A 15,419-nucleotide genomic window follows, 5' to 3' on the forward strand; every position below is an offset into this window, starting at 1 on the left:
ACCTAAGGTAAAGACCCCTGCAGCGGCCAAAAATCCTGTAGGGTTTGCTCATCAAGGGGGTTACTACCAGAACAATTGTAACGTGAAAGTGGGGATAGGGACGTGCTGAACCTGGGGCATATGAGGGTGGCAGCTTGGAAATGCTGCTCGACCCAGCCTGCTCAGGCATGCTCTATTCTGGTGCAGTGCCCATGGCATAGGAGGGTGACAGCTTGGAGGTGCTTTTGACGCAGTCTGCTGAGTCCAAGGGCCAATGAGGATGACAGCTTGGAAGTGCTGCTCGACCCAGCGTGCTGAGTCCAGGAACATATAAGGGGTCAGCTTTGGAGTGCTGATTAACCTGGTCCTCTCAGACGCGCTCTGTTAATGTGTGTGTGTGTGTGTGTGTGCGTGTTCATCTGATTCTGGGGCTGGAAGAACCTAGCCCTGGGGAACCTAGCTCCTGCAGGATAGCTCCATTGGGAGGGAACTTGCAGCAGGGAGAAATAGAGCTTCGTATGAGAACACAAGTGACACAAGCAGTACATTGATAGAATTAAAGAACCCCCGAAGAAGAGTAACCCTAATAAATGAGCATGTACCAAAGTAATGGGCAAATCTGGTAACACAGATTCAGCAGATGATGGCACTCAGTACTGTAGCAGGACATTCAGAACAATTAGCACGTATGAATCTATAAGACTGCACCAAAACCCTTTCCCACAATTTGGGATAAAAGCAGCTAGATGGTATTATTTTTTCAGAGTTTTATACTAAATAGATAGAGCTTGAAATCAGAGAAACATACCACATACATTCTGTATCAGAGATAAGGAAACACACAAAACTTGAATGCACAGTATGTCAATCCCAATTGTAAGAAAGCTTCTCTGAAACATACATTACTGTGCACCCATAAAGCTATATATTGAATTAAACACAGACAGCATTTAGAAGATTAATAAAATGTCAGATCTTATCTTCTTTATTTCTAAAGCCTGCAGAGAAAACAATATGATTAACTTTCTGGACTCTGTCTCTCATCAGTGAGTATTTGTATCTACCTGCCTTGATAAATTTGTATAGTTGCTCTGAGGAGCTGGACTGGTATTCAGATATCAGAAAGACTGACACTCAATTAACACATCTGGAAATTGTGTGCTGGATTAGAAGTAAGTGTGTATGAAAGGCTTGAAAGTAATAAAGAACAGAATTAGACAAAAATAAGGCCCCATCCAGTGAGATGCTGAATACCTTGAACTTCTAACGAAGTAAATGAGAGTTGAGTGCGCTCGGCACAGCACCTTGCAGGTCCAAGCCTGCCAATTTGTGAGTGGATTACCCTGGCAAGTAGGAAGCACATTTAAAATGTCAATGCACAGCCCTCAGGATGCAGAAACTCTTGCAATAAACTGCTAAACTCCCAATGAGGGACAACATAGGGACAAAAATCCAAAATGAAAGATCTAAAAATAATAATTCATGAAGGTCCAAGCCTGCCAATTTGTGAGTGGATTACCTTGGCAAGTAGGAAGCACATTTAAAATGTCAATGCACAGCCCTCAGGATGCAGAAACTCTTGCAATAAACTACTAAACTCCCAATGAGGGACAACATAGGGACAAAAACCCCAAACGAAAGATCTAAAAATAATTCATGAAGTTTTAAAAGATAGGGTACAGGAGTACATACATTGCAATGATAACATTTCCTAGAACTTCAGTGTGATTTACAACTTCTTAGCTAAACAATGTAATATAATAAAAGTCAAACCAGGTTTGTGTTGAACAGAAGTGAATATGAATCTGAAACACTGAGGAGAATCCATAATAACAATGGGCAGGAAAAATATGGGATTATCTCTCCAGTATTTACAAAAATTGTTCCTTTTTATATTTTCTGCATTTTGAGGCCTCGATTCAACAAGATACCAAACTTTAAGCATATGAGATGTCCCATTTATTTCAACTGAGACTTTAAGCCCTGATCCAAAGCCCACTGAAGTCAATAGAAAGAGCTCCACTGATTTCCATAGGCACTGGATCAGGTACTAAATCAACACAAGTTAGGTACATCTCATATACATCTCAAAAACATATGCTCTGGAAATTCTTAGAATTCATTTTACAAAAGCAAGGTGAGTGCTTGGGACTAGCTAGACAACAGGCCCTGCCAAAACTATGGTTATAGTCCTTTTATTGTCCCCAGCTCTACTATCTGGATGACTCTGAACGTCAGGGCTAATCTTGACTTTCACATTAAGAAAGATTGACTTCAGTGGGGCTCTATGTAGATCCAGTGTTTGTATTGCCTGTATTTATTTCACTGAAGGATCAGGCCCTTAGTGTCCTCTGTGACACTGGCGGGCCAGGTGCCAGCTCATGTTAAGGCCCCTAGGCCTCAACTGAACACTGACCAATGGATAGCTGGAAACCAGTCTGGCATCTGGTCTGACAATGTCACGTTTGCATCAATAAAATGGAAATAATAATTATTCATCTCATAGGGGATTATGCCAGTAATTAATAATTATTTGTATAATGCTATCTAAATGCTAAAATTCAACAGAATATATGCACAGAACCGTCTTGTAACTTTGGGGCTGAATGATCTGCAGACCATGCCTTATTTGGACAGTTGCAATATTTTTAAGATGTTGGCAATTATATACAGGCCTTACTTCTCCTGCAGCCGGACACACACTACAAAATTAAATCAACCTAATTTACATCAGCATACAACTGCCTCGGTAATTAAGTTGGTTGTGCATGTCCACACTACGCTCCTTGTGTTGGAGGTGCGTGTTTTCACTAGTGACGCTTTCATTGATTCAGATAACAGTGCACCTAGCCACCATCTAGTGCAGGGTGTTTTGGAAAGGGTTCGCAGTGCCGTATGGGGGTGAAATCATGCGGGGTGACTGAGAACATGGTGTGAAGGTTCCATGATGCAGTTTTCTCCATCCCATAATTGTATCTACATCCAATATTGTTTCATGCCTCTTTTCAAAAACCCAGCAAACCCACACGTCTGCCAGCTCTGTGAGAAGCATGGATCCTGCATAGCTCTGCACTGTTTTGATGTGCCTTGCAAACAGAACACACCTGATCCTGCAGTATTTCCAGAGCCATCAGAGGAGCCACCATGCGGAATATGACAACTCCTTTTCAGTAGCCTTGATGGAAGGCATGGAAAGAAACAATGCCCAGTTGGTGTTGGCAGTCAGAGAGCAGCTGAACATGGTGGAGCCCAAGAAGCGAGCATTTACCGGTGTGATCGCATCATTATGCAGTGGCTGCAGAACTTTCAGATCCAAAAGGCCACCTTCCTGGAACTGTGTGCAGACCTCGCCTCAGCCCTCTGGCATAGTGACACAAAATTGAGAGCTGCCGTGATGGTAGAGAAGTGAGTAGTGATCTCTGTGTGGAAGCTCGCAATGCCAGACTGCTACTGATCAGTTGGGAATCATTTTGGAGTTGGAGGTTGTTGTGACCCAAGTATGCAGGGCTAATAATTGCCTGCTAAAAAGGACCAGCTCTGGGCAATGTACAGAATCGTGGCTGGTTTTGCTGCAATGGGGTTCCAGAACTGCGGTGGGATGATAGATAGCATGCATATCCCTTTCTTAGCACTAGATCACCTTGCCAAAGACTATATCAATAAAAAGGGCTAATTTTCTATAGTGCTGCAAGCACTGGTGGATCACTGAGGACGTTTTACCGACATCAATGCGGGATGATCCAGGAAGATGCATGATGCACATACTTTTAAGAACACAGGTCTGTTCAGAAAGCTGCAAACAGGGACTTTCTTTCCGGACCTCAAAATTGCTATTGGAGATGTTGAAATGCCCATAGTGATCCCGGGAGACCCAGCCTACCCCTTACTCCCGTGGCTGATGAAGCCATACACTGTCACCTCAACAGCAGCAAGGAACACTTCAACAGCATGTTCAGCAGGTGCAGAATTACTGTTGAATGTGCCTTTGACCATTTAAGAGGTTGCTGGTACTGTCTACTCACATGATTAGAGTTTAGGGCATGGCTACACTCGAAACTTCAAAGCGCTCCCGCGGCAGCTCTTTGAAGTGTGAGTGTGGTCACGCACCAACGCTGAAAGAGAGCTCTCCCAGCACTCCTGGTAATCCACCTCCACGACAGGATTAGCTTAGAGCACTGGGAGCCACCCCTGAGTGAGAAAGTTGCAGCTCTGTAAAGTGCCAGTGTAGCCATAGCCTTAGTGAAAAAAATATCCCCATGGTTATAGCTTCATGCACTTCATAATATCCAGGAGGCAAAGGGGGAGAAGTTTCTGCCAGGGTAGAGGTGAATTGGCTGGCTGCTTATTTTGAGCAGTCTGATACCAGGATACAAGAAGAACTCAAAGGGGAACTCTTTGGCTCAGGGATCCTCCATGCCCTCTGCTCAGTGTCTGCTGCTCCAGAAGCTTGCATGATCTCTGCAAATCTGTCATCCCACATCCTCTTCTTTCTCCTCCTTACCTGGCTCAGCCACTCCGCTGGTGTGGGGGACATAGTTGCAGCTGCAAAAGATACAATGCCCAGAGGTACTATTGTGAGTGCCTACTCAAGGTGTATGGAAACTTGCTATATTGAAATCACTCCCCTTAATCCATGCAAGTTACAAGCAGTACATTTTCATTTCGGCCAGTTATTCATAGACCGTGGTGGAAATCCCAGCCATGGTGAGTATGCCCTGGAGGATTGGGAAAGGGGTGAGCTGGCACAAGACCAGGGGCAGGGTCTCACGGGCATTAGTGTTTTCATTGGGCAACTGAACTGAATACTGGCACCATTTCCCCCAGACTGTGTGACTTTAGATAATATCTTACTCCTGAGGGTAAAGGAGGTGGAAAGGGAACAGTTCTTGCACGCATCCATATGCTGCTAGCCTGTGTGCTGCGACAATGCTTGCCAAATTAATTGCTGAGTGGCATGGGAAAGTGTCCTACTATAGTGGAAGAAATAAGACAGCCCTCCCCAGAAACCTTCAGCAACGGATTGCAGGGTACCTCCCGGAAACTTTCCTGAAGATCGTTATAGAGGATTCACTGGACATCCTGGTGTGCATAAACAAACTGTTCTGCAGGGTCCCCTCTGCCTAACTGTGCCAGGCAATGTAAAGCAGATAGAAACTCTACTTCCACTGGTTATTTCACTACCTCTTGTAACACGAATAAAAGTAGTAAATGAGAAGATGTGTCCCTGAAATATTAATGCAAACTACATACATACCAGAGGTTCTTTTCCCAGCATCACACTTGCCCATGCTGGAGTGTTGCGACTGGCTGGACTGCTCCGGGGTTACAAACAGCTGCTGGCTCTCAGTGACAATGGATCGCCCAGTTGCCTGTCCCCCATTCTCATCCTCCTCATCCAACACTTCATCCTCATGGTTGCCCATGGCTCCAACTCCTCCGACGTAACCACAGGGCCCTTGGGGGGGGCGGGGCGCGGGTCACTGAAGCTCCTTGTAAAAGCGGCATGTCAGCGGTGCCTCTGGTACATCTGCCACGGCTCATTCACTTTCATGCAGCACTGCTGTGGGTCCTCTTTGAGCCCTTCTCCCTCATCCCTTGAGCGATCTGCTCGTAGGTGTCTACATTTCTACAACTGGATAAGAGCTGTGCCTGCACAGTGTCTTCTCCCCCACAGACCCAGGAGATGCATCACCTCTGGTGTACTCCAGGCAGGAGAACGTTTGGAGCATGGAGCTGGCATGCTCTACTGGGCAATTGCTAGGTGAGCTCTCCACACTGAGCAAACAGGAAATGGAAGTTCAAAAAGGGGAGGGCCATTTTCCTGTGTACCTGGTACTGGTCAATGAAGTTCAAAACACTGACCAGAGTGGTCATGGTGGGGCATTGTGGGACACCTCCTGGAGGCCACCAAAGTTAACATGAGTAATTTAGTGTCTACACTGACTTTGCCTCACCTTAACTACATCGACCTAAGTGCTCATGGAGGTGGAATTATTATGTCAGCATAGCAGGAGACTTACTTCGGTGGGAGCAACACTGTAGTGTAGCTGCTGATATAATTAGGTTGACGTGAGTCACCATGCCTGAATGTGAGCTATATCCGCTTTCATTTTTAGCCTGTTATGTTTTAAGTATTATCATAGCCCTCCTCAAGGTGATCAACACTGGCTGTAAGCACAGTGGGTATGATCACAGTGGTCAAGAACCTGCTGTTTTTGGTGGGGTAGAAGAGCAACGAAAAGGATTTTTTTCAGTCCTCTTAAAATGTTAAAAGCTGATCAGAAAAAAAACACCCCATAATAACAATAAAACTCCCAAACAAAACACCTCTTCCACACATATACACACAAGCGTATTTTTAAATTTTCCACTCTTGCTTATGGAATTCTGAAAATTTTCAAATAGTCTGAAAGTTAGTCAATTTTTGGAAAAATATCATTGAAATTTTCCTGTCTCTCCTACCCTTCTTCCCTCTCTCCTAATTTTGATGAATACTGGAACTGAAACTATTTCAGTCATCCCTGCTGAGGATGATCAAGCTGGCTCTGTTTAAGGACACCTTTATTTTTAATCCAACTTGTTAAAGGGGAAGGATGCTCTTATCGGTAAGAGCAATGAGGAGTGCGGTGGCACCTTAAAGACTAACAGATTTATTTGGGCATAAGCTTTCATGGGTAAAAAAACCACTTCTTCAGATGCATCCACAAAAGCTTTTTACCCATGAAAGCTTATGCCCAAATAAATCTGTCAGTCTTTAAGGTGCCACCGGACTCCTCGCTGTTTTTGTGGACACAGACTAACATAGCTACCCCTCTGATACTTATGGGTAAGACATGTTAGTGGGTTTCAGGAAATTTGGCTTCAATTCCTGCCTCTGACTCAAACTTCCTGTGTGACTTTGGGCAAGTCACCTTCTTTCTGCATTTCAGTTCCTTATGTGTAAACTGGGGATAATATTTCTTTTGCCTACGTAGACTGTAAGCTCTTGAGAGCCAAATGGCTCATGCTATGTGTACTAAGCAAGAAGAGGCCCTGATATCTAGATGTTACTGTAATAACATATAGTTACTGTTAACTATAATAATAAATGTGCCAGTGAAATGAAATGACAGGGAACTGAGAACGGGGAACTGCTTAGCTCTTGCTAAAATAAAACAGGTTTACCTACATAATGTAGGTTTACTTATCTATGCATATATGTATTTTTTGTGCTCCAATCTCAGTAGTGTCAAGGCTTCCAGAAAGAAAAGAGAAGGAAATACTTAGTTAATGAATTCTGAAATATATTTATTTCTTCTGCATGTTTCCTGTGGTCCATTTTCAGTCTCAGACCTGCCAGCTCATACATGCTAATTTTATATCGCACGTTAGAATTAAAATGCCTGCCAGTTTGAAATTTTAACAACCATGAGCGACCGGATGGGACAGTATTTAATGGCATTTTCAGCATCTTGTGTAGTGGATTAGGAACACCACTCCCAATATTATTAACAAGTGCTGCATACTTAATCCACCATGCACTTCACTGAAAGTTTACTCCCTCTGTGTATTTCAAATGACAAGTTTGTTTTCCAGTTGTGAATCCAGGTTTGGCGCTCCTGTTCTCCTTAAATGCTGCCCAGTATTAATAAAGTGTATATGAACTTTGAACTGTATATGATACTGTTCAGATTGAAACATATCTTGTAGTTTAGCATCTGAGCCCATGTGAGATTTTCCACTAATTTCAAAAAAGGCTTTAGCTCAAGCCCTTAAAGAACACTGCTTGCAGGTTTACCGTGCTTTGACCCTTTTAAAAAAACTAATATAATAAAGTCACATACTGATAAAAAGAGAGTCAGATGATAGACTGTATAATAACAACTAGTTAATTGTTCTGAAAATCTATAGTACTTTGGGAAATAAGTATAAGTTAAAGTGATTGCATCATTTGTAGTTTTAAAATACATTTCATTTGTGGCATCGTGTCAGTGTCTGAAATTAACACTTTTGGCCAAAATACAAAATTGACTTTTGTCTATTTTAAGTTGATACGTTTAAGAAAAAGTTTTGAGAAGGAATGCATCAAACTGAATTCTAATTTCCTGGCATTTGGGGGGATTAATATACATAAAAATAGTTACTTGCTTTGCTAATGGCTTTCAAAAGTATCCAATGTTTGAGCCTAACAACTAATTTAAAATCACTTTTATCTGGTTAATGTAAAAATCCTTTCAGTGAATATTCTATCTGGAACATCAGCAATTAAAGATTTAGTTCCTTTTATCTGATTCTCCTGATTGAAGAAGATAAAAATCACAGAGAGGCTGTGACTCTATTTTTAAATGCTCTAGATCATAGGTATCAACTTCAATGCACTGCTCTTACTAAATTAAAAAAAAAATCTTGAAACAGGATAATGGCTAAACTCAGAGGGACTGCAATTTCACAGTTCTGATTTGTTAATAATTTAGGGCCAGAGTGTAAATGGCCCACTGGACAACAAATAAGGAAGTAAATTGGATTCAGTACCTCTCCATCCCCGTGTGGCCTACTTGGATCGATAGTCCGTGTACAGTGAGAGAGTACAGGGCCTTCACTTCCTCCCTGGACAGATGGATAGGGAGTAGGTGGAGCCTTTTGTGACCAGGTGCCTGGGATGGGCCACACTGAGAATGCCGCACTCAGGGCAGACTGCAAGTAACAAGGCAGACAATCCCCCAAATTGGTGGTTTATTCTGTAATTAGATTTACCAAGCCAGTAACAAAAGAGATTCTGGAGTACCACACTGGTTAACCAGAAGCCAAACACAATCCCCCTTAGGCATTCCAGCACTTGGTTCCTATCCAGATAAAACACGTCTAATATGGTGAGGGGCTAGTTCACTATATGTGAAGTCCTTACTAATCCCAGAAGATGAGACACATATCCTCAGATCAATATGAATCTCAGATTTTACCAAAATATCATGTTGTCAGCCAATCCTTAGGAAACTAACTAAATATTTAATAACTAAAGAAAAAGAAGAGAGTTATAAATGGTTAATAGATCATATACATACAAATGATTGCAAAGTCCTTATGGCAGGTTTGTAGCAGTGATGGACTAGACTGCTGGTTTGCAAAAGTTTCTCTGGAATCACCCAAACAGATCTGGGATCATCAGTCCTTGTTTAAAGCTTCCTTGTTAGAAATCTAGCCCAGAGAAACAAAGCAGTAACTGAAGACAAAATGGAGATATTTCAGGTGTATTTTTATATCCTCTGCCATGTGTATGGAATTTTACTATCCCAAACAAAGCCCACAGCCCCTGCTTGTGGAAAGTTACTGCACCAAGATGGAGTCCAGGGTGACATGAGCATATCATGTACCCTTACATGGTTTGCTGACTCACAGGGGTGGCCATTGGCCCCTCACTGTCTGACGCATTCTCAGGAATGGGATGGGATGAGTTTCCTCAATGGCCCATTATGACAGCTGAGTGTCCTTGATAGGCCATCAGCACAAACAGCTGTCTAGCCTTGATGTAAATTCTATCTGGGGAGTGTTTCCCAGGAATACAACACATGTAAAATACAAGTACATCACCAATATTCATAATTTCAGGTACAAAGATGATACATGCATATAAATAAGATAATCATACTTAGCAATTCATCATTTTTCCTTTGACACCTTACAGGATACACTTTGTATAAGATTTATGGAAATTGTGTAACAGTGATATTTATAAATGGTCACCTTCCTTATACACAGCATCACACCTGTAATCTCCCCTCCCCCCATAATGCTCCAGCCATAGCAGCTGAGTTAATACAATGGGAGAAGTAATCTGAATGCAGTAAAGGGATCGTTCAGATTGGGTCACAGATATTAAAACCTGGAGGGTCTATTAGATTGTGTAGTCTTTTCTCCTGTACAAGACAGGCCATAGCATTTCACACAGTAGCCTCACCCTTGAGCCCACTAACTTGTGTTTGACTAAAGCATATCTTCCAGTCTAGATCTGAAGTCAAGAGGAAGTAGAGAATGCACCATTTGTTCGGTTGTTTGTTCCAATGGTTAATCCCCATCACTGTTAAAAATGTGTGCCTTATTTCTGATTTGAATTTGTCTGGCTTTGACTTTCAGGCATTGGTTCTTGGTATGCCTTTCTCCACCAGACTGAAGACCCCTTTGGTACCCAGCACCTCCCCCTCCCTCCCTGTGCCTCCCGCCTGCTGCAATCAGCTGTTTCGTGGCATGCAGGGAGTCTGGGAGGGAGGAGGGAGGCACGAGGATGCAGCATGCTCGGGGGAGGGGGTGGAACTGGGCAGGAAGAGGCAGGAGGGGTGGGGCCTAGGGTAGAGCCAAGGATCAAGCAGCTCCCAGTATTTTGAAAAGTCAGCGCCTGTTCCTCTCAATATGCAACCTGGTGCACAGAGGGACGCAAGGAAAGAACTGTTACGCAGAGTCTGAGCCCTCAAGTTGAAACATACTAATCTACAGTATTCAAAAAAGAACACTAAAATGGGAAACATTATTCAAAGCTGACAAGAAAGTCAAGTACCTCTCAGAGGTCTTCAATTTCACTTTCTGTAACTGTCTTTTCTTCACTCAATGGAACAATACATAAAAACAAAACCCCAGCAACCCTGCACTTCCTCATGCTCTCAGAGGGATACTCAGGCTTGATGAGCTGCTGTAAATAAATCAAAAAATCAATGTCAACGTGATTTTGTTTTTACACCAGTTGATCATTTTAATGTATAAAACAAATTGTTATTAATGCCTGTGCAGGCAGCATATGACAGTTTTACTAAATATGATGGAATTGATTATACATTCGATAGAACTGATTGTACAGTATACCAGAAACAATATTAATTCAATGCTCCTAGCCTGCTTCATTTCATAAGTGTTCATGACCCATTTTTTCTTTATTAAACTAGTGTCTGCTTAGCCCAGCCTACGATGCAGTTTTTGCCTTCTCCGTCACCTCTCTCATGGCTGCATCTTTTCTTTGTGCTGCAGCACAGAAGGAAGAGAGAGCAGGCCTACTCAGTTATGCCCCAAAAGACAGGTGAGGCGACATGGAGGAAAACTTGACCTATGCAATACTATTCGATTGTCAACTAACTCACTGTTGATGAAATTATGCATGAGATAAGATAGACAATCATATTATGAAGATTTGTACTATCTACTCGTAGAGGAATCTCATCTTGTTGTACAAGTAGGTGAATTTCGGTTTCCTGACAGAGCTTAGGGGAAAGCCTATTCTGTCTCTCCCTGCTCCCCCTTTTGAAACCTGATTATTCCTAAATCTCTCTGGTTAGGAATTATTATGAGGTGGAGCTGATGCCTATAGTTTATACCCATGTGAACAAACAAAGCATTACAAGGCTCTTTAGAATAAACACTAAATCGACTACCACCACTGATATCTGTTCTGTATCCCTTTGAGGAGATCTCCTCTAGGTGAATTGAGAGGTACAGCGCCACTGCCACTACCTCTTTGTAGATAAATAGACTTCAGTTTCCAGGCTGTGAAAGAAAAGAAAAGAAAAGAAAAGAAAAGAAAAGAAAAGAAAAGAAAAGAAAAGAAAAGAAAAGAAAAGAAATTGTAGGCCATATGAGCTTTAGGATCCCAGAGCCTTCAGTGTCTACTGAAATTTACAAGTTTTGTTTCAGTTTTAGCCCAAACATTGGCATTTGCTGTGTGAAGACTTTCTTAAAACTTTAGCTGTGAGCTGAAGTTGCCGTGATCAACTTAGGGGAAACACTGAGGTCTTCCAGGGCGTGGCGGGGGGGGGGAGGGGAAGAGAGTCCTCTCTATTCTAGTCACAACTAAATATAAGTCAAAACTTGCCTGTGAGTAGAATGGGAAGTTTTATTTTCAAACTACCATTTCTCCCTCGAGTTGTTCAGATCGGCTTCGGCCTGAGCAGCGGCTTCTTCAAAGCTTCCACCCAGAAGAGATGCAGCGGTTCACCCTGAGGCTGAAAGTGAAAATGAAGCTGCTGGTTTCAGCTGGCACTGGAGGTTTGGGGATCCTAACACTTGCAGTGATTACTGGTTCAGTTTAAACTGATTAAAATACATTAAAATGGTGGGTTTTAAAAAAATCATTAAAATGTATACTCAGTGGGTTTTTATTAGCCAGTATTTAAACCCATTCCCTGTACCCATCTCCCCACACACATATATAGGAGCCAGCCATCTCAGCCATTGTTTAAAGGTGTAGGTAGATTTATTCAGAGTACAGAGCAGTAGTTGTGAGATGTACCCACGCTTCCCTGTGCTGTAAACACTTAACAGAACTTGAACTTCAAATAAAATGCATAAAACATGGATCTTTTTTTCATTTTTCCATAGTTTGCCCATCCCTAACATTGTGTTCCTTGTTTATAAAGCAATCAAAGGTGAGCCCAGAACGACAGTCCATGTTCACACACATCTACACTTGGCACGTTATTCAGACCTTATTGTCTGGAACTAATCTTCTAGGTTTTCTAATCACCTGGATTTGAAAACCCCGTGGTTTAGAAGCTGCCCTGACCACAACCACCACAGCTCCCACCCAGGTTCCATTCCCTACAGAGCCTTCTCACACCTCCCCCTTTGACAGGAGTTCTTCACAAGCATAATCTTCCCTTGCCACTTACCATTTGCCCTCTGGTCTCCATTACTATCTCCCACCTGTCAGGCTGGTTGCATTTTTTAATGAATTTTGTCCCTTTATCTAAAATGGATATTTTCATGAAAACTAAGGGATTTTAAAATTCAAACGATAGAAAAAAGTATAATACTTTGGACCATTTCTAGGGCTTAGAGATCCAAGGAGATCTTTCAAAGTGCTGATCACTTCTTCAGTGTGATGATCACCTTCCCACCTTAATGAAGTCTAAAAGATTTGGGGACAGTCAACACTATTCAGGTTAAGGAGTACCAGTGGCACCTTAGAGACTAACCAATTTATTTGAGCATAAGCTTTCAAAAGCTTATGCTCAAATAAACTGGTTAGTCTCTAAGGTGCCACTAGTACTTCTTTTCTTTTTGCAAATACAGACTAACATGGCTGCTACTCTGAAAACTATTCAGGTTGTGCTCACCTGAATCAGACTTTATATTTTGTACCCACCTGTTTATATATAAATGTATGTGGACTAACTATGGAATGCTTATAGTGTATGATATGATGATGATTTCATGGCTTGCAAGTACTTATCTCCGGTGGTTACCTGATTACCAATCATTACTATCTGAAGAGTACCTATAATGCATTACAGGGCTTCCAGACATATACAAAGACTGCTCCTCCCTCAAGAAGCTTGCTGAGCAGGACTGTCCAACACTTCAGTCCCAGGTGAGCTTGTAACTTGCTCAGATTTTTTATACTTTTGCAAAATATTTTGTTGTATTTCTTAAGTTTTGTGTTGGTTTGATTTATGGGGAGCAAGCATGAGAATCCTTTAGCTCTTGCAGTCAGATGTGGGGCACAAATCATAGCCTCAGAGATGGGGGTACATTATAGTTATTGAGAGAACATGATAATTATAAATAGTTTATAAAAAGTTAATAAATATTATAAGAATGTTACAGATATGGATACTGGGAAAAGCACATCAGGAGAAGTTTGTATATATGATTACAAGTAACCTATTTACATGTTGGATTGTATAACAATTTATAATAATTGACTGATGATCTACTAATTTATTAACACTATGTACACAATTTATAAAATTTACCTTTAACATAAAGCATGATGATCATTCTACCTCGTCATTGCCATTTCAAATGTCTATGATTCACATGTTGCAATGCTATGGGTTTAATATAAGGGCAAGAACAAGCTATTTAACATCATCACGCTGTACCGAGCTACACTGCATGGCTGGCCTCATTCAGTATGTTATACTATGTTAATTTTACCCTTGAGTTCCTATCATCCTTCATTTATGAAAACCTCAATAGAAAGTTATTCTTATAAAAGTTACTAAGAACCTTTATTCTTTTCTTACATTCAAGTCCAAAAAAAGTTCTGTGTCAGTTCTGTGTTTTTGTGTTTACAAAAAAAAAGCACAGAATTTTTCCCTACAAACCATTTTGCTGGCAACAGTTAGAATTTAATACACTGAATTTTAATCAAAGCATCTGGAGAGAATCCATATTTTCAAAAGTTTTTTTGTCCTTTGATGCCATTGGTGGCACAAATGGGGCTCTTAGCAATATGTTTTTGGAAACCACAAAGGAAGTCTTGAAGAAAGTGTCCTTTATTGTACTTAAGATATAACAGTTATAGCATGAAAACAAATGCAATTGGTTGATTGTGTAAACAGAAAATTTACCATTATTATTTTGTACTGCAGCATAGAACTACACACTGGTACAAAATGTGGAAGCAGGTTTTCAGTCCCTAACAGCATTGTAACTGCTCATCCATAATTTCTAATGATGTCTGTTGGACTTTACACTAGGGATCATAGATCTGTTTAAAATGAATGTCAGAGCTTCAAGGGTTTTTTGATCTAAAGAAATTGCAGATTCACATTCATTATGCATATTTGACCTCTGCCCCTCTGTTCTCAATGAAAAAGGACATAAAGGCTGGGGGTTTTTCTGTCCAAGAGAGTAAAACTGTCATTCCCTGCATTAATGAGAGTTTCAGCTATTGATTTGATCTTTGCCCCATTGTCATTAATTTCTGCTCCTTTTTTGTCATTTAGACATAGATCTGTCAATAACATATTGACTGCGGAATGGAAAATCAATCATTTGTCTTCTCCTTAGACCTCATGAAAATTAAATTTATTTTCATATTTGCTGACACCTTACAATATAATTCTGAGCCAGTAGTGAGGCTATTTTCAGTTATTCTGGGCCTAAAACGTTTATGGTTATGAAAGATGTTTTGTATTATTAAAGATTAATGGTTTCAAAATGACAATAGAGAAAGATTTGATATTAAACATCTATAACTCTGATTATGAAAGGTTTCTCCATGAAGTTGATAGATTTCCTTGACCTGGATTAAAATAATAGCCCCATTGAAAGCTCATGATATGACACTTTACACCACTGCATCAATATCTAAATTGCTATTAAATTGTACTATTCTAAGTTCCTTTAATATGGGGAAGGACTAACCCATGCTGACACCAAAACAAGAGGAGACTATAGAAAGCACGTGTAGGAAGCTGTGTCAGCTGCCGATTTCAGTGAGCTATAGGAAAAATGCTTGAAGTGGGAGGGATCACTGCAGAGCCTTTTTATATTTATAGATTTAAAAAAAAATCACTGTTCTGATTTAATCTTCTATGTGGATCAGTAGTTACATGTCCAGTTTAAGGCCTGTATTCTATACTGGATGCTTTCAGCTTTAGAGGCATTCCTAGGTCACTAGTTTTTCAAATATCATTTCTCAGGTCACTAGATACTGAGAGGATGTTTATATTATATATTTTGCTTGATACTTC

This window comes from Natator depressus, chromosome 3, assembly GCF_965152275.1.
Source record: "Natator depressus isolate rNatDep1 chromosome 3, rNatDep2.hap1, whole genome shotgun sequence".
Classification (NCBI taxonomy): domain Eukaryota; kingdom Metazoa; phylum Chordata; order Testudines; family Cheloniidae; genus Natator; species Natator depressus.